Source organism: Arachis ipaensis, chromosome B4 (genome assembly GCF_059453495.1).
Source record: "Arachis ipaensis isolate K30076 ecotype BB chromosome B4, ASM5945349v1, whole genome shotgun sequence".
In the NCBI taxonomy this organism is placed as follows: Eukaryota; Viridiplantae; Streptophyta; class Magnoliopsida; order Fabales; family Fabaceae; genus Arachis; species Arachis ipaensis.
This window is the reverse complement of record NC_142439.1, coordinates 36702883-36730660: the sequence shown is the minus strand read 5'-3', so window position 1 is coordinate 36730660 and position 27778 is coordinate 36702883. Positions and strand designations below refer to the sequence as shown.

The 27778-nt window shown below is 40.1% G+C and overlaps 2 non-coding genes across 2 annotated transcripts; both read right to left on the bottom strand.

Annotated features, from left to right (window-relative positions):
• Window positions 1-13868: 13868 nt before the first annotated feature.
• On the bottom strand, window positions 13869-13975 carry LOC148567199 (small nucleolar RNA R71). Its single transcript, XR_015882098.1, has one exon. It is a non-coding gene; the product is annotated as a small nucleolar RNA R71 (small nucleolar RNA).
• Window positions 13976-26969: 12994 nt separating this feature from the next.
• Window positions 26970-27077, bottom strand: LOC148567198 (small nucleolar RNA R71). The gene has a single exon (XR_015881471.1). It is a non-coding gene; the product is annotated as a small nucleolar RNA R71 (small nucleolar RNA).
• Window positions 27078-27778: the final 701 nt, after the last annotated feature.

The window sequence follows — 27778 nt, the reverse complement described above, 5'->3', positions numbered from 1 at the left end:
TGCTTGATTTTAGGACAAAGGAAGCAAGAAAGAGCCACGTTGGCAGCCACGTTAGTCTAACTAACGTGACCACCAACGTGGAATGGGAGCTAGCTTGCAACATTAATGAGAAAAGTAATCGCCAATAACGTCCTCGAAGCCATCATAGCCCATGTTAAGAGTCACGTTAACTATGTTAACGTGAACTCTAACGTGGAAGAAAGAAAGTGGAGCCAACGTTAGTGACACTCACTTTTGTCACTAACGTTGGGCCAAGCTCATAAGTGGCCACGTTAAGAGCCACGTTAACTCAGTTAACGTGGACTCTAACGTTGGGAAGCAAAAGAGAAGCCAACATTAGTGACACTCACCTTTGTCACTAACGTTGGCCAAGCCACAATGAGCCACGTTAACTCCCACGTTAACTTAGTTAACATGGAAGCTAACGTGGAGAAAGCATGTGATCGCCAATGTTAGTGACACTTACCTTTGTCACTAACGTTGGGGTGAACCCACACAAGCCACTATGAGCAACGTTAACTCCCACGTTAACTTAGTTAACGTGGAAGCTAACGTAGATAAGAGAGATGATGAGCCAACGTTAGTGACACTCACCTTTGTCACTAACGTTGGAGATGGCTAGCATTACTACGTTAGAAGCCACGTTAATCTAGTTAACGTGGACTCTAACGTGGGAAGTAGGGGCACATTAGAACGTTAGTGACAAAGGTAAGTGTCACTAACGTTCTCGAAGGATTGGCAAGCTTACGTTAAGAGCCACGTTAACTAAGTTAACGTGGACTCTAACGTAGGGGGAAGGGAAGTCTCTCAACGTTATTGGAAAAGGTGAGTCCCAATAACGTGTGCGAAGGACCAAGAGGCAACGTTAGTGGTCACGTTAGTGTCACTAATGTTGAAGTTAACGTGGATTATCCCTGGGTGAGGAACGTTAGTGAAAAAGGTGATTGCCACTAACGTTCTCGAACCCACACTCTCACTTAACGTTAACGCCACTAACGTCCTGAGCTAAACACCCTGCCTACTCCACACTTTCTCTCTACAAGTAAAGCTAAGCCCACTGCGGAAGATAACTGCTTCAAACTCAAGATCCAAAGGCCCATATGCAAGACTTGAAGAACCAACTAGAAGATCAGAGTAGTAGTATATATAGGGGTAGTTTTGAATTAGAAAGGAGCTTTTTGGGGGATTGGAAATTGGGAACTACTCTCTGTATAATTTACTTTCTCTGCACTTCTAGTTCTAGTTTTCATGATGTATTCTCCATCTTTATTTTTCATTTCCAGAGCTTGATGAGCGGATATTTTATACGCTTTTTGGGGTTAATTTCATATAGTTTTTAGTATGTTTTAGTTAGTTTTTAGTTTATTTCCATTAGTTTTTAGGAAAAATTCATATTTCTGGACTTTACTATGAGTTGTGTGTTTTTCTGTAATTTCAGGTATTTTTCTGGCTGAAATTGAAGGAGCTGAGCAAAAATCTGATTCAGGCTGAAAAAGGACTGCTGATGCTATTGGATTCTGACCTCCCTGCACTCAAAATGGATTTTCTGGAGCTACAGAACTCGAAATGGCATGCTTCTAATTGCGTTGGAAAGTAGACATCTAGGGCTTTCCAGCAATATATAATAGTCCATACTTTGCACAAGGATAGATGACGTAAACTGGCGTTCAACGCCAGTTCTTTGCCCAATTCTGGCGTCCAGCGCCAGAAAAGGATCAAAAGCTGGAGTTGAACGCCCAAACTGGCACAAAAACTGGCGTTCAACTCCACAAATGGCCTCTGCACGTGGATTGCTTAATTCTCAGCCCCAGCACACACCAAGTGGGCCCCAGAAGTGGGCCTCTGCATCATCCATCATAGTTTACTCATTTGTTGTAAACCTAGGCTACTAGTTTAGTATTTAAACAACTTTTAGAGACTTATTTTGTATCTCATGACATTTTAGATCAAACCCTTGTATTCTCTGACGGCATGAGTCTCTAAACCCCATTGTTGGGGGTGAGGAGCTCTATTGTGTCTCGATGAATTAATGCAAATATTTCTGTTTTCCATTCAAACACGCTTGTTCCTATCTAAGATGTTCATTCGCGCTTAACTGTGATGAAGGTGATGGTCTGTGACATTCATCACCTTCCTCAAACCATGAACGTGTGCCTGACAACCACCTCCGTTCTATATCCGATTGAATGAGTATCTCTGAGATCTCTTAATCAGAATCTCCGTGGTATAAGCTAGAACTGATGGCGGCATTCATGAGAATCCGGAAAGTCTAAACCTTGTCTGTGGTATTCCAAGTAGGATTCAAGGATTGAACGACTGTGACGAGCTTCAAACTCCTGAAGGCTGGGCGTTAGTGACAGACGCAAAAGGATAATAAATCCTATTCCAACCGGATCGAGAACCAACCGGTGATTAGCCGTGCTGTGACAGAGCGCGTGAGCGTAGTTTTCACTGGAAGGATGGAAGGTAGCCATTGACAACGGTGATCCACCAACACACAGCTTGCCATAGGAGGACGTGCGTGCGTGAATCCGAAGACAGAGGAAAGCAGAGATTCAGAAGACAAAGCATCTCCAAAACTCCAACATATTCTCCATTATTGCACAACAAGTAACCTTTAATTTATGCTCTCTTGGTTATTCGCAATTCAACTGATAAACATAATTGACTTCCTGACTAAGATTTACAAGATAACCATAGATTGCTTCAAACCAACAATCTCCGTGGGATTCGACCCTTACTCACGTAAGGTATTACTTGGACGACCCAGTGCACTTGCTGGTTAGTGGTACGCGTTGTGAAAAGTGTGATTCACAATTCGTGCACCAAGTTTTTGGCGCCGTTGCCGGGGATTGTTCGTGTTTGAACAACTGACGGATTATTTTGTTGCTTAGATTAGGAAAAATTTCTTTTTTTGTTTAGAGTCTCTTATTATTGTCGTGTTAAAATTTTAGAATCCTTATTTTCTTTTTAAAAATAGTTTTCAAAAATAATTTCTCTATTAGATCCTGTGCCAAACTTTAAGTTTGGTGTTTTCTTGTTGATTTTCCTTAAAATTTTCGAAAATTTTGGTTTGGTTTTCTAAAAATTTTAAGTTTGGTGTTCTTTCTTCGTGTTCTTGAGTTTTCCTTGTGACTTGATCTTAAAATTTTTAAGTTTGGTGTTCCTTGGTGTTTTCCCTCCAAAATTTTCGAAAATAGGGAGCATTAGATCTAAAAATTTTAAATCTTGTGCTATCTTGTTGTTTTTTTTCTTTCCTCTTAAAAATCAAAAATATCTTTTCTCTCTTTTTTTTAAAAACAAATTTTCGAAATATATTTCTAAAAATTCAGATTTTTTATTTCAAAATTTAAAACTTTTTTTTCAAAATCATCATATCCTTTTCAAAACTTCCTAACCACTTTCTCTCTCCTCAGTTTTTCGAAAATCTTCACTCAATTTTTATTTATTCTATTTTAATTTATTTCATTTTCGAAATAAATATATAAATAAATAAATAAAAATATTTTTCCTATTTTACATCATCTCCCTTTCTCCATCATGGATCTAAGTGGAAATGAACAGTCCAGGAGGACTCTGGGGTCATATTCTAACCCCTCTACTGCTTCATATGGGAGTAGTATCTGCATACCCTCCATTGGAGTCAGTAGCTTTGAGTTGAATCCTCAGCTCATTATCATGGTGCAGCAAAGTTGCCAGTATTCCGGTCTTCCACAGGAAGAACCTACAGAGTTTCTGGCACAGTTTTTACAAATTGCTGACACAGTACATGATAAGGAAATAGATCAGGATGTCTACAGACTATTACTGTTTCCATTTGCTGTAAAAGATCAAGCTAAGAGGTGGTTAAATAACCAACCTAAGGCCAGCATAAGGACATGGAAACAGCTGATAGAAAAATTCCTGAATCAATATTTCCCTCCAAAAAGGATGACACAGCTAAGGCTGGACATCCAAGGCTTTAAACAAGGAGATAATGAATCTCTTTATGATGCCTGGGAGAGATACAGAGAGATGCTACGAAAATGCCCCTCTGAAATATTTTCAGAGTGGGTTCAGTTAGACATCTTCTACTATGGGCTTGCAGAAGGAGCTCAGATGTCTCTAGATTACTCAGCTGGTGGATCTATCCACATGAGAAAGACAATTGAAGAGGCTCAAGAGCTCATTGATACAGTTGCCAGGAATCAGCATCTGTACCTAAGCAGCAACCCTTCCATGAATGAAGAGGTTAAAACAGTAACTGCTGAACTCAGTCCTGTAAAACAAGCTGCTGAATTCAATCAGCAATTGGACTTTCTAACAAAGCAGCTAGCCGAATTTAAAGACAGGTTACAAGAGACAAGGATGGCTAATATACATATGGACGAACAGTTTAAGCAAACAAAGCAGCAGCTGTCAAAGCAAATAGCAGAGGAATGCCAAGCAGTTCAACTAAGAAGTGGGAAAACATTAAATACCCCACCTCAAGGCAGCAAAAAGCTAAGAAATGAGCAAACCACCTAAAATTCACCTGAGGACAGTAGGAGCCCAGGGAAAAATAATTCTGGCGCTAAAACGCCAGAAAATTGGTGGAAGGCTGGCGCTGAACGCCCAGACCATGGCCAAAACTGGCGTTCAACGCCAGAGATACAGCAGGACTGGCGTTCAACGCCAGAAATGGGCAAGGATCTGGCGTTGAACGCCCAAAATGGGCAGGATCTGGCGCTGAACGCCCAAAAAGGGCACAGTTCTGGCGTTCAAACGCTAGGAGCAGACAAGGAGCTGGCGTCCAGTTTCACTCCAGCTTCTACCTCTGGCACTCAAGTGCCAGTGAGGGATCAGACACACACAAATGCTGATAACAACCCCTCTAAAAAGGCTTCTTCAACCACTTCTGTAGGTAATAAACCTGCAGCAACTAAGGTTGAAGAATATAAAGCCAAGATACCTTATCCTCAAAAACTCCGGAAAGAGGAGCAGGATAAGCAATTTGCTCGCTTTGCAGATTACCTCAGGACTCTTGAAATAAAGATTCCATTTGCAGAAGCACTTGAGCAAATACCTTCTTATGCCAAGTTCATGAAAGAGATCTTGAGTCATAAGAAGGATTGGAGAGAAACAGAAAGAGTTCTCCTCACTGAAGAATGCAGTGTAGTCATTCTGAAGAGCTTTCCTGAAAAGCTTAAAGACCTTGGGAGCTTTCTGATACCATGCATATTAGACGATAATTGCACCAAGACAGCTTTATGCGATCTTGGGGCAAGCATCAACCTAATACCTGCATCCACTATCAGGACGCTTGGCTTAACTGAAGAAGTTAAACCAACCCGGATATGTCTCCAACTTACTGATGGTTCCACTAAATACCCATCAGGCGTGATTGAGGACATGATTATCAGAGTTGGGCCATTCGCCTTTCCCATTGACTTTGTTGTGCTGGAAATGGAGGAGCACAAGAGTGCTACTCTCATTCTAGGAAGACCCTTCCTAGCAACTAGACGATCCCTCATTGACGTCCAACAGGGGGAAATAACCCTGAGAGTCAACAATGATGAGTTCAAGTTGAACGCTGTCAAAGCCATGCAGCATCCAGACACATCAACAGACTGCATGAAAGTTGATCTTATTAACTCTTTGGTAGAAGAGATTAACATGGCTGAGAGTCTCGAATCAGAGTTGGAAGACATCTTTAAAGATGTTCAGCCTGATTTGGAGGATTCAGGGGACATGAAAGAGCCTCTGAACTTTCTTCTGAAAGAGGAGGAAAAACCTCCTAAACCCGAGCTCAAGCCACTACCACCATCCTTGAAATATGCATTTCTGGGAGAAGGTGACACTTTTCCAGTGATCATAAGCTCTGCTTTAAATTCACAGGAAGAGGAAGCACTTATTCAAGTGCTAAGGACACACAAGACAGCTCTTGGGTGGTCCATAGGTGACCTTAAGGGCATAAGCCCAGCTAGATGCATGCACAAAATCCTATTGGAGGATAATGCCAAACCAGTGGTTCAACCACAGAGGCGGCTAAATCCAGCCATGAAGGAAGTGGTGCAGAAAGAGGTCACCAAGTTACTAGAGGCTGGGATTATTTATCCTATTTCTGATAGCCCCTGGGTGAGCCCTGTTCAAGTCGTCCCAAAAAAGGGAGGCATGACAGTGATTTATAATGAAAAAAATGAATTGGTTCCTATAAGAACAGTTACAGGGTGGCGCATGTGTATTGACTACAGAAGGCTCAATACAGTCACCAGAAAGGATCATTTTCCTTTACCATTCATAGACCAGATGCTAGAAAGACTAGCAGGTCATGATTATTACTGCTTTTTGGATGGCTACTCAGGTTATAACCAGATTGCAGTAGATCCCCAGGATCAAGAGAAAATAGCATTCACATGTCCATCCGGAGTGTTTGCTTATAGAAGGATGCCATTTGGGCTATGTAATGCGCCTGCAACCTTCCAGAGATGCATGCTCTCTATTTTCTCTGACATGGTGGAAAAATTTTTGGAAGTCTTCATGGATGACTTCTCAGTATATGGAGACTCATTCAGCTCCTGTCTTGATCACCTGAAACTTGTTCTGAAAAGATGCCAAGAAACCAACCTAGTTTTAAACTGGAAAAAGTGTCACTTCATGGTGACTGAAGGAATTGTTCTTGGGCATAAAATCTCAAACAAGGGAATAGAGGTGGATCAAGAAAAAATAGAGGTAATTGAAAAATTACCACCACCTGCCATTGTTAAGGCAATCAGAAGCTTTCTGGGGCATGCAGGATTCTATAGGAGGTTTATAAAGGATTTTTCAAAAATCGCAAAACCTCTAAGCAATCTGCTAGCTGCTGACACGCCATTTGTGTTTGACACAAAGTGCCTGTAGGCGTTTGAAACGCTGAAAGCTAAGCTGGTCACAGCACCAGTCATTTCTGCACCAGACTGGACATTACCATTTGAGCTAATGTGTGATGCCAGTGATCATGCCATTGGTGCAGTATTGGGACAGAGGCATGACAAGCTTCTGCATGTCATTTATTATGCCAGTCGCGTTCTAAATGATGCCCAGAAAAATTACACAACCATAGAAAAAGAACTACTTGCAGTGGTTTACGCCATTGACAAGTTCAGATCATACTTAGTAGGATCAAAAGTGATTGTGTATACTGATCATGCTGCTCTTAAATATCTACTCACAAAGCAGGATTCAAAACCCAGGCTCATCAGATGGGTATTGCTTCTGCAAGAGTTTGATATAGAAATAAGAGACAGAAAAGGGACAGAGAACCAAGTGGCTGATCATCTGTCCCGGATAGAGCCAGTGGAAGGGACGTCCCTCCCTTCTCTTGAGATCTCTGAGACGTTTCCTGATGAGCATTTATTCGCCATTCAGGAAGCACCATGGTTTGCCGATATTGCAAACTATAAAGCTGCAAGGTTCATACCCAAGGAGTACAACAGGATACAAAAGAAGAAATTAATTACTGATGCAAAGTACTACTTGTGGGATGAATCTTATCTCTTTAAGAGATGTGCAGACGGAATTAGCCGTAGGTGTGTGCCTAGAGAAGAAGCACAGAGGATCCTGTGGCATTGCCACGGATCTCAATATGGAGGCCATTTCGGAGGTGAGCGAACAGCCACCAAGGTCCTCCAATGTGGCTTCTATTGGCCCACACTCTATAAAGATTCCCGAGAGTTTGTACGTAATTGTGACAGTTGCCAAAGAGCTGGTAACCTGCCTCATGGTTACGCCATGCCTCAACAAGGAATCTTGGAAATTGAGTTGTTTGACGTATGGGGAATTGACTTCATGGGACCTTTCCCACCATCATACTCAAACACTTATATTCTGGTGGCAGTTGACTATTTATCAAAATGGGTTGAGGCTATTGCCACACCCACCAATGATACTAAAACAGTGCTGAAGTTCCTCCAGAAACATATCTTTAGCAGGTTTGGTGTCCCTAGAGTACTAATCAGTGATGGGGGCACTCACTTCTGCAATAAACAGCTTTACTCTGCAATGGTTCGGTATGGAATTCGCCACAAGGTGGCCACTCCATATCATCCACAAACCAATGGGCAAGCTGAAGTCTCTAACAGAGAATTAAAGAGAATCCTGGAATGGACAGTAAATACCCGTAGAAAGGATTGGGCACGGAGCCTGGATGATGCTCTGTGGGCTTATAGGACAGCATTCAAGACCCCCATAGGGACATCTCCATACCAACTCGTGTATGGTAAGGCATGTCACCTGCCCGTGGAACTGGAACATAAGGCCTACTGGGCAACCAGATTCCTAAACTTTGATGCCAAATTAGCAGGAGAAAAAAGATTGCTCCAGCTAAATGAGCTAGAGGAGTTCAGATTCACAGATTTCGAAAATGCCAAGCTATATAAAGAAAAATAAAAAAAGTGGCATGACAGAAAGCTGTCATCTAGAATCTTTGAACCAGGACAGAAGGTTCTGTTGTTTAACTCTAGACTCAGGCTATTCCCCGGGAAACTGAAATCCCGGTGGAGGGGACCATATGTGATTACAAGTGTATCACCATATGGTTATGTGGAGCTTCAAGATATTGATTCTAATAAGAAGTTCATTGTCAATGGACAGAGAATCAAGCATTATCTTGAAGGCAACATTGAGCAAGAATGCTCAAGGCTGAAGCTAGATTAAAAGCTCAGCAAAGTCCAGCTAAGGACATTAAAGAAGCGCTTGTTGGGAGGTAACCCAATTTTTATTTATTTTCATGGTTTTTCATGTTTTATTAGGTTCATGATCATGTGGAGTCACAAAATAAATATTAAAAATTGAAAACGGAATCAAAAACAGCAGAAGAAAAATCACACCCTGGAGGAAGCACCTGTCTGGCGTTCAACGCCAGAACAGAGCATGGTTCTGGCGCTGAACGCCCAAAATGGGCAACATCCTGGCGCTGAACGCCCAGAACAAGCATGGTTCTGGCGTTCAACGCCAGAAATGGCTAGTAAATGGGCGTTGAACGCCCAAAATGGGCACCAACCTGGCGCTGAACGCCCAGAGTTGTGTACAAGGGCATTTTGCATGCCCAAATTGGTGCAGGGATGTAAATGCCTTGACACCTCAAGATCTGTGGACCTCGCAGGATCATTTCAAGATCTATGGACCCCACAGGATCCCCACCTTCCCTCCTCATAATCCTAGTTTTTTTCTTTCCACATCTTCTTCTTCATTTATTCCCTCTTCTTTTGCTCGAGGGCGAGCAACATTCTAAGTTTGGTGTGGTAAAACAATTATGTGAAGGATCTATAGCTCAGTGGTAGAACATGTGGCTGCAAATCAAGAGATACCTCAGGGGATGCACTTCCCTCCACATAATTATTGGAAGCAACTGAGGATAGAAATACCAAAAATCACTAGGAATCAAGCCACAAAGGCAAGGAAGAGACATAAAAGAGCTCAAGAACATCATTAGTGCCTCAAGAAGGAAATGCCATCATCACTAAGGTGGACTCGTTCCTTGTTCTTACTTTCTCTGTTTTTCGTTTTCTCTATGTTAAGTGCTTATCTATGTTTGTGTCTTCATTACATGATCATTAGTAGTAATTAGTGTCTAGTTTGATTTTATCCCCAATTAAGTATAGTCTATTTTTCTCATCATCAGCAAACATGAATAAAATAGTAGATCTTTTGAATAAGAGGCAATAAAATTTCGAGTTTTTAATAAGAAAAATTCTAATTAGTAACATGTGGTGGCAATACTTTCTGTCTTCTGAATGAATGCTTGAACAGTGCATATGTCTTTTGAATTTGTTGTTTAAGACTGTTAAATATGTTGGCTCTTGAAAGAATGATGAACATGAGACATGTTATTGATAATCTGAAAAATCATAAAAATGATTCTTGAAGCAAGAAAAAGCAGCAAAGAACAAAGCTTGCAAAAAAAAAAAGAGAAAGCAAGCAGAAAAAGCCAAAGCTCTTAAAACCAAAAGGCAAGAGCAAAAAGCCAATAGCCCTTAAAACCAAAAGGCAAGGGTAATAAAAAGGATCCCAAGGCTTTGAGCATCAGTGGATAGGAGGGCCTAAGGGAATAAAATCCTGGCCTAAGCGGCTAAACCAAGCTGTCCCTAACCATGTGCTTGTGGCGTGAAGGTGTCAAGTGAAAACTTGAGACTGAGCGGTTAAAGTCAAGGTCCAAAGCAAAAAGAAGAATGTGCTTAAGAACTCTAGACACCTCTAATTGGGGACTTTAGCAAAGCTGAGTCACAATCTAAAAAGGTTCACCCAATTATGTGTCTGTGGTATTTATGTATCCAGTGGTAATACTGGAAAACAAAGTGCTTAGGGCCACGGCCAAGACTCATAAAGTAGCTGTGTTCAAGAATCAACATACTGAACTAGGAGAATCAATAGCACTATCTAAATTCTGAGTTCCTATAGATGCCAATCACTCTGAGCTTCAATGGATAAAGTGAGATGCCAAAACTGTTCGGAAGCAAAAAGCTACTAGCCCCGCTCATCTAATTAGAATCTGAGCTTCATGCAAAAAAAAAAAAAAACTCTGAGATATTATTGCTTCTCAACCTATTAGTCTTCTATTTTATTTGTCTAGTTGCTTGAGGACAAGCAACAGTTTAAGTTTAGTGTTGTGATGAGCGGATATTTTATACGCTTTTTGGGGTTAATTTCATATAGTTTTTAGTATGTTTTAGTTAGTTTTTCGTTTATTTCCATTAGTTTTTAGGAAAAATTCATATTTCTGGACTTTACTATGAGTTGTGTGTTTTTCTGTAATTTCAGGTATTTTTCTGGCTGAAATTGAAGGAGCTGAGCAAAAATCTGATTCAGGCTGAAAAAGGACTGCTGATGCTGTTGGATTCTGACCTCCCTTCACTCAAAATGGATTTTCTGGAGCTACCGAACTCGAAATGGCATGCTTCCAAATGCGTTGGAAAGTAGACATCCAGGGCTTTCCATCAATATATCATAGTCCATACTTTGCACAAGGATAGATGACGTAAACTGAAGTTCAACGCCAGTTCTCTGCCCAATTCTGGTGTCCAGCGCCAGAAAAGGATCAAAAGCTGGAGTTGAACGCCCAAACTGGCACAAAAATTGGCGTTCAACTCCACAAATAGCCTCTGCACGTGGATTGCTTAATTCTCAGCCCCAGCACACACCAAGTGGGCCCCAGAAGTGGGCCTCTGCATCATCCATCATAGTTTACTCATTTGTTGTAAACCTAGGCTACTAGTTTAGTATTTAAACAACTTTTAGAGACTTATTTTGTATCTCATGACATTTTAGATCAAACCCTTGTATTCTCTGACGGCATGAGTCTCTAAACCCCATTGTTGGGGGTGAGGAGCTCTATTGTGTCTCGATGAATTAATGCAAATATTTCTGTTTTCCATTCAAACACGCTTGTTCCTATCTAAGATGTTCATTCGCGCTTAACTGTGATGAAGGTGATGGTCTGTGACATTCATCACCTTCCTCAAACCATGAACGTGTGCCTGACAACCACCTCCGTTCTATATCCGATTGAATGAGTATCTCTGAGATCTCTTAATCAGAATCTCCGTGGTATAAGCTAGAACTGATGGCGGCATTCATGAGAATCCGGAAAGTCTAAACCTTGTCTGTGGTATTCCAAGTAGGATTCAAGGATTGAACGACTGTGACGAGCTTCAAACTCCTGAAGGCTGGGCGTTAGTGACAGACGCAAAAGGATAATAAATCCTATTCCAACCGGATCGAGAACCAACCGGTGATTAGCCGTGCTGTGACAGAGCGCGTGAGCGTAGTTTTCACTGGAAGGATGGAAGGTAGCCATTGACAACGGTGATCCACCAACACACAGCTTGCCATAGGAGGACGTGCGTGCGTGAATCCGAAGACATAGGAAAGCAGAGATTCAGAAGACAAAGCATCTCCAAAACTCCAACATATTCTCCATTACTGCACAACAAGTAACCTTTAATTTATGCTCTCTTGGTTATTCGCAATTCAACTGATAAACATAATTGACTTCCTGACTAAGATTTACAAGATAACCATAGATTGCTTCAAACCAACAATCTCCGTGGGATTCGACCCTTACTCACGTAAGGTATTACTTGGACGACCCAGTGCACTTGCTGGTTAGTGGTACGCGTTGTGAAAAGTGTGATTCACAATTCGTGCACCAGAGCTATGAACAACTAAACCCCTTTCATTGGGTTAGGGAGCTCTGTTGTAATTTGATAGATCAATACTAATTTTCATTACTCTTCTTCTATCTTTTCTCTTGATTTTACTATAAAGCTTTCAATCTTCATCCAATTGGGTAATTATCTTGGAAAAGAAGCTATTCATACTTGGATCTCTTCTGAACCTTGGAAGAGGAATGAAGAGATCATGCTAGAATTGCTTTCTCATGTTGGACCAAATTGGGTTTGGTTGGGTATGGTGACTATAATCCTACCAACACTTGATTTGGGAATGCATGTGATATAATCAGTGACCATACTTCATCTCTTCTCATGAGCAATTGACCAAGGAATTGGCTATTGATCAAGATTTGAGAGATTGAATTACCAAGGAATTGGAATTCGATCACTTAAGATTTCCAAGGAGATCAATGAATGCATTGATTGAGGAAGAAATGAAAATGAACTTGATCCAGAGAATGCAACATCTCCTAAGCCCAATGAATCCCCATTTCTGATCTTACCCATTCTCTTTAATTTCTGCAATTTACTTTTATGAGCATCTTCCCCATTCCCATTTAAGATTCTGCAATTTACTTTCTGCCATTTACATTCAGCTCTTTATTTCCAGCAATTTACATTTTTTGCTATTTACTTTCCCGCCATTTAATTTCCTGCAACTCTCAAACCAAATTCTGCTTCGCTAAACTAGAACATTCCTCTAATTAAAGTTGCTTGACCAATCAATCCCTGTGGGATTTGACCTCACTCTATTGTGAGTTTTTACTTGACGATAATTCGGTATACTTGCCGAAGAAAAATTGTTGAGAGACAAGTTTTTCATGCTATCAAGTTTATGGCGCCGTTGCCGGGGATTGATTTTGTATCAACAATGATTAAATTAGAGGATAACTAGATTGAGCATTTTTCTTTTTTTTATTTAAATTTCTGTTTGAGTTAATTACTTTCAGTTTTAGTTATTTTCTTCCCTTCCCCCTACTCCTTTTTCTTAGTTATTTACTATTCAGTTCACTAACCCACTAACTGTTTGATATATTGCATCACTCACGCTAACAGTAATTTTAACAAGAGTACTTTCTGCAACTATTTCCTTGCTTGTGCCTTGTTGGTTGTATGACAGGGAGAAGAAGTGGGGCTTCAACTTCCTTTGATTCTGAACCTGAGAAGACCTTCCTTAGATTAAGGAGGGAAGCAAGAGGAAAGAGAGTAGTTGGTGCTGAGGAAGAGGAGGAGTACTTTAAACCAGACATGGATGAGAACATGGAGAACCAGCATGAAGAAGAGGCTCACAACCATGGCAGAGAAGGTCTAGCAAATCATGCTGGGCAAGAGAGAAGAGTTCTAGGCTCTTACATCAACCCAAACCCAGGAAACTGTGGGAGTAGCATCCAAAGGCCAACCATACATGCCAACAACTTTGAACTAAAGCCACAGCTCATCACCCTTGTTCAGAACAACTGTTCATTCGGAGGAGGTGTCCAAGAAGACCCCAATCAACATCTAACCACCTTCCTGAGGATATGTGATACTGTGAAGTCTAATGGTGTTCATCCTAACACCTATAGACTACTTCTGTTCCCTTTCTCACTTAAGGACAAGGCATCTAAATGGCTGGAATCCTTCCCAAAGGAGAGTTTAGCAACCTGGGAAGATGTGGTGAACAAATTCTTGACAAGATTCTATCCTCCTCAACGGATCAACAGGCTGAGAGCTGAGGTGCAAACATTCAGGCAGCAGGATGGTGAGACTCTATATGAAGCATGGGAGAGGTTCAAGGACCTGACAAGAAGGTGCCCACCAGATATGTTCAATGAATGGGTGCAGCTACACATTTTCTATGAAGGCCTTTCTTATGAATCAAAGAAGGAAGTAGACCATTCATCCGGGGGATCTCTGAACAAGAAGAAGACCATTGAGGAGGCCATAGATGTCATTGAAATTGTAGCAGAGAATGACTATTTCTATGCTTCTGAAAGAGGCAACACTAGAGGAGTGATGGAACTAAACAATGTGGATACACTGCTGGCCCAAAACAAGCTTATTACCAAGCAACTAGCCGACCTCACCAAGAAGATGGAGAAGAACCAAGTAGCAGGAATCACCACCTCATCAACAACCCAAGAGGGGGTGAATTCTGAGGCAGAGGAGGAGCAAGAACAAGCCAACTACATTGGAAACTCACCCAGGCAGACCCATGATCCATACTCCAAAACCTACAACCCTGGTTGGAGGAATCACCCAAACTTTGGGTGTAGAAATCAACAAGATCAAAGCCAAGATCAGAGACGTCACAACCCCAACAGCCATGCAGCTCACCAACATTCCACACAGAGATCATATCAGCACCACCCTAACAACACCTCTCCACATCCATACTAAAACCAAAATGACTCAACTCACCCATCCACTCTCAACTCACCATCATCTGAAGAAAGACTCTCCAAAATTGAGACTCTACTTGAAGGCATATACAAAGAGATTCAAGACAGTAAGGCATTCCGAGAAGAAGTGCAGTCCAATATGCAGAATCAAGATGCTGCCATCAAGAAACTTGAGACACAAATTGGCTACCTATTCAAGAGAATTTCCAGCCACAACCCTCGCAGTGATACAGACTCAAACCAAAGGGAGGAGTGTTAGGCTATAACCCTCAGAAGTGGAAAAGAATTGAAGGAGACTCCCAAGCAACCCCAAGAGAAAGATTTAGTCGGAAAGAAGGAGGCACAAGATGAAGTTCAAATCCCCACCTCCAACTCACGTCAAAAGGAAGGAGAGCTGAAGCCATATGTTCCGAAAATACCATATCCTCAACAACTGAAGAAGAAAGGGGATGACAGCCAGTTCTCCAGATTTTTAGAAATCTTCAAGAAATTACAGATTAACATACCCTTTGCTGAAGTAATAGAGCAAATGCCGCTCTATGCCAAGTTCTTGAAGGAATTGATGACTAAGAAGAGAAGTTGGAAGAGCAACGAGACTGTGATACTAACCGAAGAATGTAGTGCTATCATTCAGCATAAACTACCCCAGAAATTGAAGGATCCTGGGAGCTTCCAGATCCCTTGTATTATAGGGGAGATCACAGTGGAGAAAGCTCTATGCGACTTAGGAGCCAGCATAAATCTGATGTCAGTAGCTATGATGAGGAAAATGAAGATCGATGAGGCTAAGCCAACAAAAATGGCCCTACAACTGGCAGACCGATCGTTCAAGTTCCCTCATGGTGTAGTGGAAGATTTGTTGGTGAAGGTGGGGGATTTCATTTTCCCAGCAGACTTTGTGGTGTTGGACATGCAGGAGGAAGCCAAGGCCTCCATCATCCTGGGAAGACCGTTCTTAGCTACTGCTGGAGCTGTCATTGATGTCCAAAAAGGTGATCTCACCTTGAGACACAATGAAAAGATGACATTCAATATGTTCAAGGCCATGAGTTACCCACCAGAACAATGGGGAGAATGTATGAGGTTGGACTCACTGGAAGATGCAATGCAGGAGAGTTTTGAAGAAGAAGAACCCAAAGGGTTAATAGAGGAGGGATCAATGTCTAGTGAAGAGGTTGCAACAGCAGAGATTCATATACGAGGTGCACCAAAGGAAGAGAATGAAAAGTTAGAAGCACCCAAACTTGAACTCAAAGCACTGCCACACACTCTCAAATATGCATACTTAGGAGAGAATAAAAGCTACCCAGTGATCATAAACTCATCCCTCAGCCAAGATCAAGAGGATGAATTACTCCAAGTGTCGCGAAAGCATAAGGATGCCATTGGATGGACCCTCGCTGACTTGAAAGGAATCAGTTCGGCCATATGCATGCATAAGATACTATTGGAAGATGATGCTAAACCATCCATTCAATCCCAAAAGAGGCTGAACCCAATCATGAAGGAAGTGGTGCAGAAAAAAGTTATGAAGTTATGGTAGGGAGGGGTAATCTGACCGATCTCAGACAGCCCCTGGGTCAGCCCCGTGCATGTCGTGCCCAAAAAGGAAGGGATGACTGTAGTCCACAATGAGAAGAACGAACTGATTCCTACAAGGACCGTCACAGGATGGCGGATGTGCATAGACTACAGAAAACTAAATGAAGCTACACGAAAAGATCATTTCCCCCTTCCATTCATGGATCAGATGTTGGAAAGACTCGCAGAACACTCATACTATTGTTTTCTCGACGGTTATTCAGGATATAACCAAATAGTGGTTGATCCCAGAGACCAAGAGAAAACCTCATTTACTTGCCCATATGGAGTGTTTGCTTACAGGCGCATGCCATTTGGGCTATGTAATGCACATGCGACTTTCCAACGCTGCATGCTTTCTATCTTCTCAGATATGATAGAAAAATTCATTGAAGTTTTTATGGATAATTTCTCGGTATTCGGAGTTTCCTTTCCTAGCTACCTAAATCACCTAGCCTTAGTATTGAAAAGGTGCCAAGAGACCAATCTGGTTTTGAACTGGGAGAAATGTCACTTTATGGTGACAGAAGGAATAGTCCTTGGCCATAAGGTTTCTAACCAAGGCATTGAGGTGGACAGAGCTAAAGTGGAACTTATTGAAAAACTTCCTCCACCCAGTGATGTCAAGGAAATTAGGAGTTTTTTAGGGCATGCTGGCTTTTACATAAGGTTTATTAAAGATTTTTCAAAGATAGCCAAACCCTTAAGCAATCTCCTTGTATCTGATACACCATTTATCTTCAATGAAACATGCATGCTAGCATTTGAAAATTTGAAAAAGAGATTGTCCTCTGCCCCTATCATTTCCCCACCCGATTGGAACTTACCATTTGAATTGATGTGTGATGCATCTGATTTTGCAGTTGGGGCCGTGTTAGGGCAGAGGAAAGATAACTTAGTCCATGTGATATACTATGCTAGCAAAGTCCTCAATGAAACTCAAAGAAATTATACCACTACTGAAAAAGAGTTGTTAGCAATAGTTTTTGCATTTGATAAGTTTAGATCATACCTCATTGGTGCTAAAGTGATTATTTTCACAGATCACACAGCACTTAAATATTTGTTTGCCAAGCAAGAATCAAAACCAAGACTAATAAGATGGATCTTATTGTTGCAGGAATTCAATATTGAAATTAGAGACAAGAAAGGAGTGGAGAACAAGGTAGCAGATCACCTATCCAGAATCCCTCATGATGAAGGTGGAACACATGATACAAGTGTAAATGAGCTCTTTCCTGATGAGCAGTTGATGACAGTTCACAAAGCACCATGGTTCGCAGACATTGCCAACTTCAAGGCAACTGGGGCTTTACCTCCAGAAATCAACAAACATCAAAAAAGAAAGCTCATAAATGATGCAAAATATTTTGTCTGGGATGAGCCTTATCTCTTCAAGAAATGTTCAGATGGAATCATGAGAAGATGTGTTTCAGAAGAAGAGTGACGGGAGGTCCTGTGGAATTGCCACGGCTCATGCTATGGAGGCCATTTTGGAGGGGATAGAACTGCAGCAAAGGTGTTACAAAGCGGATTCTTTTGGCCCACCCTTTTCAAGGATGCTAAAGAACTAGTAAAGAGCTGCAATGAGTGCTAAAGATCTGGGAACTTGCCCAAAAGAAATAAGATACCACAAAATTTCATCTTAGAACTGGAACTGTTTAATGTATGGGGAATCGATTTCATGGGACCATTCCCAACTTCATATTCAAACAAGTACATTTTGGTGGCAGTGGACTAAGTTTCCAAGTGGGTAGAGGCTATTGCAACCCCAACAAATGATAACAAGGTGGTCATGAACTTCCTCAGGAAGAATATTTTTAGCCGGTTTGGAGTCCCACGAGCACTCATCAGTGATGGAGGGAGCCATTTTTGTAACAGACCACTAGAAGCTCTTCTCCTACGATACGGGATGAAACACAAGGTTGCCACACCTTACCATCCCCAAACAAGTGGGCAAACTGAGATATCTAACAGAGAGCTAAAAAGGATTTTGGAAAAGACTGTGGGTACATCAAGAAAGGATTGGTCGAAGAAGCTGGATGATGCTCTTTGGGCATACAGAACAGCATTCAAAATGCCACTAGGGATGTCCCCATACCAACTGGTGTATGGGAAAGCTTGTCATCTACCACTGGAGCTGGAACACAAAGCTCTCTAGGCTCTCAAGTTATTAAATTTTGACAGCATCGCTGCTGGTGCAAAGAGGATCTTGCAGCTGCAAGAGATGGAGGAATTTAGATCTCAAGCCTATGAAAATGCCAAGATTTATAAAGAAAAGGTGAAGAGAAGACATGACCTGCATCTGGCCCCAAGGAGTTTCGAAAAGGGGCAGCAAGTACTCCTCTACAACTCCAAATTGAGACTGTTCCCTGGCAAACTCAAATCAAGGTTGTCAGGACCCTTTCTTGTCACAAAAGTCTCGCCATATGGGTACATAGAAATCATGGATGAAAGTTCGGAGAGGACTTTCACTGTGAACGGACAAAGGCTCAAACACTATATGGGCAACATGGGGGAAAACCCCAAAGTGAAGTATCATCTCAAATAATGGAGGAATCGTCGAGCTAGCGACGCTAAAAGAGCGCTTTGTTGAGAGGCAACCCAACCTGAGGTAGTTTCTTTTTCATCGTCATTTCAATAAAAATCACAAGTTGTTTCCCCTGTATTGCGAGGAGCTAAGTTTGGTGTTCCACACCAAAACAAATCCAAGAGTGAAAGTGCAGTTTTAAGTTTGGTGTTCCACCAAAGATATTCGTTATAATCACACTACACTCCAATGACAGATTGTTAGCTCCAACCAATCAGGGGAACCACTTAGCAGTAGTTTAGTCTGAAGGTAATGGTTGTTTTGTTAATAACAACATATGAGGCTCTCTGCAAGTATGCAATCTGTTGTACTAGGCAAAAGAACTAAGTTTGGTGTTCACACACCAAATTAAGTTCAGAAATTCGCAAGCATACATGCAAGCTAACTATGTCTCAAGTGCTTTGGAAACAAGCAACTTCCAATAACTTTGCAGGAACCTTCTGAGGAAATAGTGCACCATCATCCAAGGAAATGAAGGAGCAAAAACTATGGATAAGGACAACAAGGGGATAGCAAGAAACCATCACCCGAAGGTTGTGTTGTTACTTAATTCCATATACTTAAAATGCTAAAAAATTGGAAGTCCGAAGGAACTTGATTTATAGTTGCTCATTAGTTTAGATGATTAGAGTTTAATGTTGCTCTATTGCTTTTGTCATATGTGTGCTGTCCACGATACCTGCTGGATTTTCACCTTGCTTACTTGTATGCTTGTCTCCTTTTGAATCAAATAAAAAGAGAATGTTTGTTATCAAAGACCAGAGTGGAGTTCATATTGTGGAGTAAGTTCCTTAGTGTGTGATGTGGTCATAAGTTAGCTAAGTTGGTTCACCAACAAGGGTGGGAAGACAACTATCTGTCCTGAATCATATGTTTGAAACACACCCCATGAGACTAGCTAAATAACAAGATCCTAATAAGAAAAAGGGGAAAAGAACAATACGAGTTGAAAAAGAAAGAAAAGTTAATAAAGAATAAGGCTAGGCACCAAGGGTTTGAAACTTGAGAGATGTGTCTGTGGTGCTCCTGTACCAAGGATCTGCTTGGATGAATAGGTTCGTAGGAGTGCTTCATCACTTGGTAACTTGGGTTAACTAACCCGGGATTATCAACTGAAAATCCACTATCAAGAGCAACCTTGCTACATAACATTTAGTAACCCAAAGAGGTGCTGGACACCAAGGTCTCAAGAAAGGAAATAACAAACCATGTGTCTGTGGTGTGTATGTATGGGGAAAAGAGACTTGAGGAAGTAAGTCCTTAGGGGTGTCTTAAAACCTAGCACCTTGAACCAACTGGTTCGGGAGTGCTGGCTGAAAGCTTATCTTAAAGAGTCGCCCCCTCACAGAGCACTTAGCCTAAGAACACAAATAAGCCCTGAAAAACATAAAAGGATCAGTGAATAAGAGTCTCATAGGGTGCAATCAAGTGAGTATTCCAGGACATGATAAAGGTCTGAAAGCCAGTGAAGGAATGAACCTAAGTTGCTATGCATGAAACCACCATAAAACCAAGGATATGACCTCCACAATAATGATTCATTCCTCTTGGCATTTCATTCATCATTCTCTTGTTCCAGTACTTGTTTAGGGACAAGCAAGCTTTAAGTTTGGTGTTGTGATGCTAGGGCATTTTGGCCAGTTTCACTGACCTTTTCTTTACTGTTTTAGGATAATTTCATGCATTTTCTTAGGAAATAAGCAAGTTTTAGGTAGAATTTCACTTACATCTTGATTTAAGCATACATTGAGCACTTTACATGATTTCATGAGAATTTTGCATGAATTAGATGACAAATTGGATGATGCATGTCTCATGATGTGGATTAGAACTTTGATGCACTGTATTACTTGATTTCAGGACAAAGGAAGCAAGAAAGAGCCACGTTAGTAGCCACGTTAGTCTAACTAACGCGACCACTAACGTGGAATGGGAGCTAGCTTGCAACGTTAATGAGAAAAGTAATCGCCAATAATGTCCTCAAAGCCATCATTGCCCACGTTAAGAGTCACGTTAACTAAGTTAACGTGAACTCTAACGTGGAAGAAAGAAAGTGGAGCCAACGTTAGTGATACTCACCTTTGTCACTAACGTTGGGCCAAGCTCATAAGTGGCCACGTTAAGAGCCACGTTAACTCAGTTAACGTGGACTCTAATGTTGGAAAGCAAAAGAGAAGCCAACGTTAGTGACACTCACCTTTGTCACTAACGTTGGCCAAGCCACAATGAGCCACGTTAACTCCCACATTAACTTAGTTAACGTGGAAGCTAACGTGGAGAAAGCATGTGATCGCCAACGTTAGTGACACTTACCTTTGTCACTAACGTTGGGGTGAACCCACACAAGCCACTATGAGCAACGTTAACTCCCACGTTAACTTAATTAACGTGGAAGCTAACGTAGATAAGAGAGATGATGAGCCAACATTAGTGACACTCACCTTTGTCACTAACGTTGGAGATGGCTAGCATTACTACGTTAGAAGCCACGTTAATCTAGTTAACGTGGACTCTAACGTAGGAAGTAGGGGCACATTGGAACGTTAGTGACAAAGGTAAGTGTCACTAATGTTCTCGAAGGATTAGCAAGCTTACGTTAAGAGCCACGTTAACTAAGTTAACGTAGACTCTAACGTAGGGGGAAGGGAAGTCTCTCAACGTTATTGGAAAAGATGAGTCCCAATAACGTGTGCGAAGGACCAAGAGGCAACGTTAGTGGTTACGTTAGTGCCACTAACGTTGAAGTTAACGTGGATTATCCCTGGGTGAGGAACGTTAGTGAAAAAGGTGATTGCCACTAACGTTCTCGAACCCACACTCTCACTTAACGTTAACGCCACTAACGTCCTGAGCTAAACACCCTGCCTACTCCACACTTTCTCTCTGCAAGTAAAGCTAAGCCCACTGCGGAAGATAACTGCTTCAAACTCAAGATCCAAAGGCCCATATCCAAGACTTGAAGAACCAACTAGAAGATCAGAAGAGTAGTATATATAGGGGTAGTTTTGAATTAGAAAGGAGCTTTTTGGGGGATTGGAAATTGGGAACTACTCTCTGTATAATTTACTTTCTCTGCACTTCTAGTTCTAGTTTTCATGATGTATTCTCCATCTTTGTTTTCCATTTCCAGAGCTATGAACAACTAAACCCCTTTCATTGGGTTAGGGAGCTCTGTTGTAATTTGATGGATCAATACTAATTTTCATTACTCTTCTTCTATCTTTTCTCTTGATTTTACTAGAAAGCTTTCAATCTTCATCCAATTGGGTAGTTATCTTGGAAAAGAAGCTATTCATACTTGGATCTCTTCTGAACCTTGGAAGAGGAATGAAGAGATCATGCTAGAAATGCTTTCTCATATTGGACTAAATTGGGTTTGGTTGGGTATGGTGACTATAATCCTACCAACACTTGATTTGGGAATGCATGTGGTATAATCAGTGACCATACTTTATCTCTTCTCATGAGCAATTGACCAAGGAATTGGCTATTGATCAAGATTTGAGAGATTGAATTACCAAGGAATTGGAATTCGATCACTTAAGATTGCCAAGGAGATCAATGAATGCATTGATTGAGGAAGAGATGAAAATGAACTTGATCCGGATAATGCAACATCTCCTAAGCCCAATGAATCCCCATTTCTGATCTTACCCATTCTCTTTAATTTCTGCAGTTTACTTTTATGAGCATCTTCCCCATTCCCATTTAAGATTCTGCAATTTACTTTCCACCATTTACATTCAGCTCTTTATTTCCAGCAATTTACATTTTTTGCTATTTACTTTCCCGCCATTTAATTTCCTGCAACTCTCAAACCAAATTCTGCTTCGCTCAACTAGAACATTCTTCTAATTAAAGTTGCTTGACGAATGAATCCCTGTGGGATTCGACCTCACTCTATTGTGAGTTTTTACTTGACGACAATTCGGTATACTTGCCGAAGGAAAATTGTTGAGAGACAAGTTTCCATGCTATCAGATTGAAGGATTGAGCAATTTTAGTTTAGTGATTGATTTAGTCAAGCGAATCAAGTATTGGTTTGAGTGGTTTGTGATTGCCAGAAGCTAAATTGCATGAAATGTAAAGGAAGAGGGAAGAATTGCAGTAAACTAAAGAGAACAGAAAGTAAAAGTGCTGAATCTTAAAGAACAAGTAATTTAAATTGCAGAAGCTTAGATTGCAAGAAATGTAAATTACTGAATCTTAAAGTGCAAGAAATGTAAATAGCTTGAATTATAAAAGGAATTGGGAGCTGGGATTGCAGAATGATGAGCGGATAATTTATACGCTTTTTGACATTATTTTTAGTATATTTTTAGTAGGATCTAGTTACTTTTAGGGATGTTTTCATTAGTTTTTATGTTAAATTCACATTTCTGGACTTTACTATGAGTTTGTATATTTTTCTGTGATTTCAGGTATTTTCTGACTGAAATTGAGGGACTTGAGCAAAAATCAGATTCAGAGGTTGAAGAAGGACTGCTGATGCTGTTGGATTCTAACCTCCCTGCACTCAAAGTGGATTTTCTGGAGCTACAGAACTCGAAATGGCGCGTTTCCAATTGCGTTGGAAAGTAGACATCCAGGGCTTTCCAGCAATATATAATAGTTCATACTTTGCTCAAGTTTAGACGATGCAAACTGGCGTTCAACGCCAGCTCTCTGCCCAATTCTGGCGTCCAGCGCCAGAAACAAGTTGTAAAGTGGAGTTCAACGCCCAAACTGGCACCAAAACTGGCGTTCAACTCCAGGAATGACCTCTACATGTGTAACACTCAAGCTCAGTCCAAGCACACACCAAGTGGGCCCCAGAAGTGGATTTATGCATCAATTACTTACTTCTGTAAACCCTAGTAGCTAGTTTATTATAAATAGGACCATTTACTATTGTATTAGACATCCTGGATTGTATTTTTGATCCTGTGATCACGTTTTGGGGGCTGGCCATCTCGGCCATGCCTGGACCTTTCACTTATGTAATGTTAACGGTAGAGTTTTTACACTCCATAGATTAAGGTTTAGAGCTCTGCTGTTCCTCAAGGACTAATGGAAAGTACTACTGTTTTCTATTCAATTCATCTTATTTCGCTTCCAAGATATTCATTCACACTTCAACCTGAATGTGATGAACGTGACAATCATCATCATTCCCTATGAACGCGTGCCTGACAACCACTTCCGTTCTACATTAGATTGAATGAGTATATCTTAGATCTCTTAATCGGAATCTTCGTGGTGTAAGCTAGAATGATGGCAGCATTCAAGAGAATCCGGAAAGTCTAAACCTTGTCTGTGGTATTCCGAGTAGGATTCAATGATTGAATGACTGTGACGAGCTTCAAACTCGCGATTGCTGGGCGTAGTGACAGACGCAAAAGGATAGTAAATCCTATTCCAGCATGATCGAGAACCGACAGATGAATAGCCGTGCCGTGACAGGGTGCGTTGACCACTTTCACTGAGAGGATAGGATGTAACTATTGACAAGGGTGATGCCTCCAGACGATTAGCCGTGCCGTGACAGGGCATTTGGATCATTTTCCCGAGAGAAGACCGAAAGTAGCCATTGACAATGGTAATGCATTACATAAAGCCAGCCATGGAAAGGAGTAAGACTGATTGGATGAAGATAGCAGGAAAGCAGAGGTTCAGAGGAACGAAAAGCATCTCTAGTCGCTTATCTGAAATTCTCACCAATGATTTACATAAGTATTTCTATCCCTATTTTATTAATTATTTTCAAAAACCCCATTACTATTTTATATCCGCCTGACTGAGATTTACAAGGTGACCATAGCTTGCTTCATACCAACAATCTCCGTGGGATTCGACCCTTACTCACGTAAGGTATTACTTGGACGACCCAGTGCACTTGCTGGTTAGTTGTGCGAAGTTGTGAACCATGGTATTGGCATCATATTTTTGGCGCCATCACCAGGGAAAGAAAGAGCAATGAATTTTACATAATCAAAGTGTAATCACAATTTCTGCGCACCAAGTTTTTGGCGCCGTTGCCGGGGATTGTTCGAGTTTGGACAACTGACGATTCATCTTGTTGCTCAGATTAGGTAATTTTCTTTTTGTTTTATTTTCAAAAAAATTTAAAAAAAATCTTTCAAAAAATTTTTCCTTTGTTTTCGAAAAAAAAAATGTTTTCAAAAATATATTTTTCTTCAAAATTTTTAAGAATGAATTCTAGTGTTTCATATAACATGTTTTAGCTTGGCTGGCTATTAAGCCATGTCTAATTCCCAGGATTTTGATTGAGGACTATGAATTCATTACTTCCTTTTTCCCAAATATTTTCGAAAAAATTAAAAGAAAATACAAAAAATTATAAAATCATAAAAATCAAAAATATTTTTGTGTTTCTTGTTTGAGTCTTGAGTCATGTTATAAGTTTGGTGTCAATTGCATACTCATCTTGCATTTTTCGAAAATTTTCATGAATTCATAGTGTTCTTCATGATCTTCAAGTTGTTCTTGGTAAGTCTTCTTGTTTGATCTTTGCATTTGCATGTTTTGTGTCTTTTCTTGTTTTTCATATGCATTCTTGAATTCTTAGTGTCTAAGCATTAAAGAATTCTAAGTTTGGTGTCTTGCATGTTTTTTTTGCATAAAAAATTTTTCAAAAATATGTTCTTGATGTTCATCATGATCTTCATAGTGTTCTTGGTGTTCATCTTGACATTCATAGTATTCTTGCATGCATCACATGTTTTGATCTAAAATTCTCATGCATTGCATAATTTTCATGTTTCTCTCTCTCATCATTAAAAATTCAAAAACCGAAAAAAATATCTTTCCCTTTTTCTCTCTCATAAATTCGAAAATTAGATTTGACTTTTTCAAAAATTTTTAAAATCTAGTTGTTTTCATGAGTCAAATCAAATTTTCAATTTAAAAATCTTATCTTTTTCAAAATCTTTTTCAAAAATCAAATTTTTTTCATTTTTCTTAGTTATTTTCGAAAATTCCAAAAATATTTTTCAAAAATCATTTTCTTAATTTTACATCATAATTTTCGAAAATAACAATAACAATTAATGTTTTGATTCAAAAATTTCAAGTTTGTTGCTTACTTGTTAAGAAAGATTCAAACTTTAAGTTCTAGAATCATATCTTGTGATTTCTTGTGAATCAAGTCATTAATTGTGATTTTAAAAATCAAATCTTTTTCAAAACTAATTTCAATCATATCTTTTCAAAAATATCTTCCTATCTTACTTTTTTTCAAAAATTTGATTTCAAAATATCTTCTCTAACTTCTTATCTTCTTATCTTTTCAAAATTTGTTTCAACTAACTAACTAACTTTTTGTTTGTTTCTTATCTTTTTCAAAACTACCTAACTAACTCTCTCTCTCTCTCTCTAATTTTCGAAAATATCTCCCCCTTTTTCAAAATTTCTTTTTAATTAACTAATTATTTCAATTTTTAAATCTTAATTTTCGAAAATTACTAACATTTTTCAAAAACTATTTTCGAAAATCACTAACTCTTTTTCAAAAATTATTTTCGAAAATTCTCCTTCTCACTCATCTCCTTCTATTTATTTATTCATCTACTAACACTTCATCTCACCCAAATTTGAACCCCCTCTTCCATCTGTGTTCGAATTTCTTCTTCTTCTTTTCTTTTACTCACACTGGGACCTCTATACTGTGGTAAAAAGACCCCTATTATTATTATTTTTCTGTTCTCTCTTTTTCATATGAGCAGGAGAAAAGACAAGAATATTCTTGTTGAAGCAGATCCAGAACCTAAAAGGACTCTGAAGAGGAAACTAAGAGAAGCTAAATTACAACATTCCAGAGAGAACCTTTCAGAAATTTTCGAACAGGAAGAGGAGATGGCAGCCGAAAATAATAATAATGCAAGGAGAATGCTTGGTGACTTTACTGCCCCTAATTCCAATTTACATGGAAGAAGCATCTCCATTCCTGCCATTGGAGCAAACAATTTTGAGCTGAAACCTCAGATAGTTTCTCTGATGCAGCAGAACTGCAAGTTTCATGGACTTCCATCTGAAGATCCTCTTCAGTTCTTAACTGAATTCTTGCAGATATGTGACACTGTTAAGACTAATGGAGTAGATCCTGAAGTCTACAGGCTCATGCTTTTCCCTTTTGCTGTAAGAGACAGAGCTAGAATATGGTTGAATTCTCAACCTAAAGACAGCCTGAACTCTTGGGATAAGCTGGTCACGGCTTTCTTAGCCAAGTTTTTTCCTCCTCAAAAGCTGAGCAAGCTTAGAGTAGATGTTCAAACCTTCAAACAAAAAGATGGTGAATCCCTCTATGAAGCTTGGGAAAGATACAAACAGTTGACCAAAAAGTGTCCTTCTGACATGCTTTCAGAATGGACCATCCTGGATATATTCTATGATGGTTTATCTGAGCTATCAAAGATGTCATTGGATACTTCTGCAGGTGGATCCATTCACCTAAAGAAAACGCCTGCAGAAGCTCAAGAACTCATTGACATGGTTGCTAATAACCAGTTCATGTACACTTCTAAGAGGAATCCTGTGAGTAATGGGACGCCTATGAAGAAAGGAGTTCTTGAAGTTGATACTCTGAATGCCATATTGGCTCAGAACAAAATATTGACTCAGCAAGTCAATATGATTTCTCAGAGTCTGAATGGAATGCAAGCTGCATCCAACAGTACTCAAGAGGCTTCTTATGCAGAAGAAGCTTATGATCCTGAAAACCCTGCAATAGCAGAGTTAAAATACATGGGTGAACCATATGGAAAAACCTACAATCCATCGTGGAGAAATCACCCAAATCTCTCATGGAAGGATCAAAGGCCTCAACAAGGCTTTAATAATGGTGGAAGAAACAGGTTTAATAATAATAAACCTTTTCCATCATCCACTCAGCAACAAACAGAGAACTCTGAACAAAATACCTCTAATTTAGCAAACTTAGTCTCTGATCTATCCAAGGCCACTGTAAGTTTCATGAATGAAACAAGGTCTTTCATTAGAAATTTGGAAGCCCAAGTGGGTCAGCTGAGTAAAAGGATCACTGAAATCCCTCCTAGTACTCT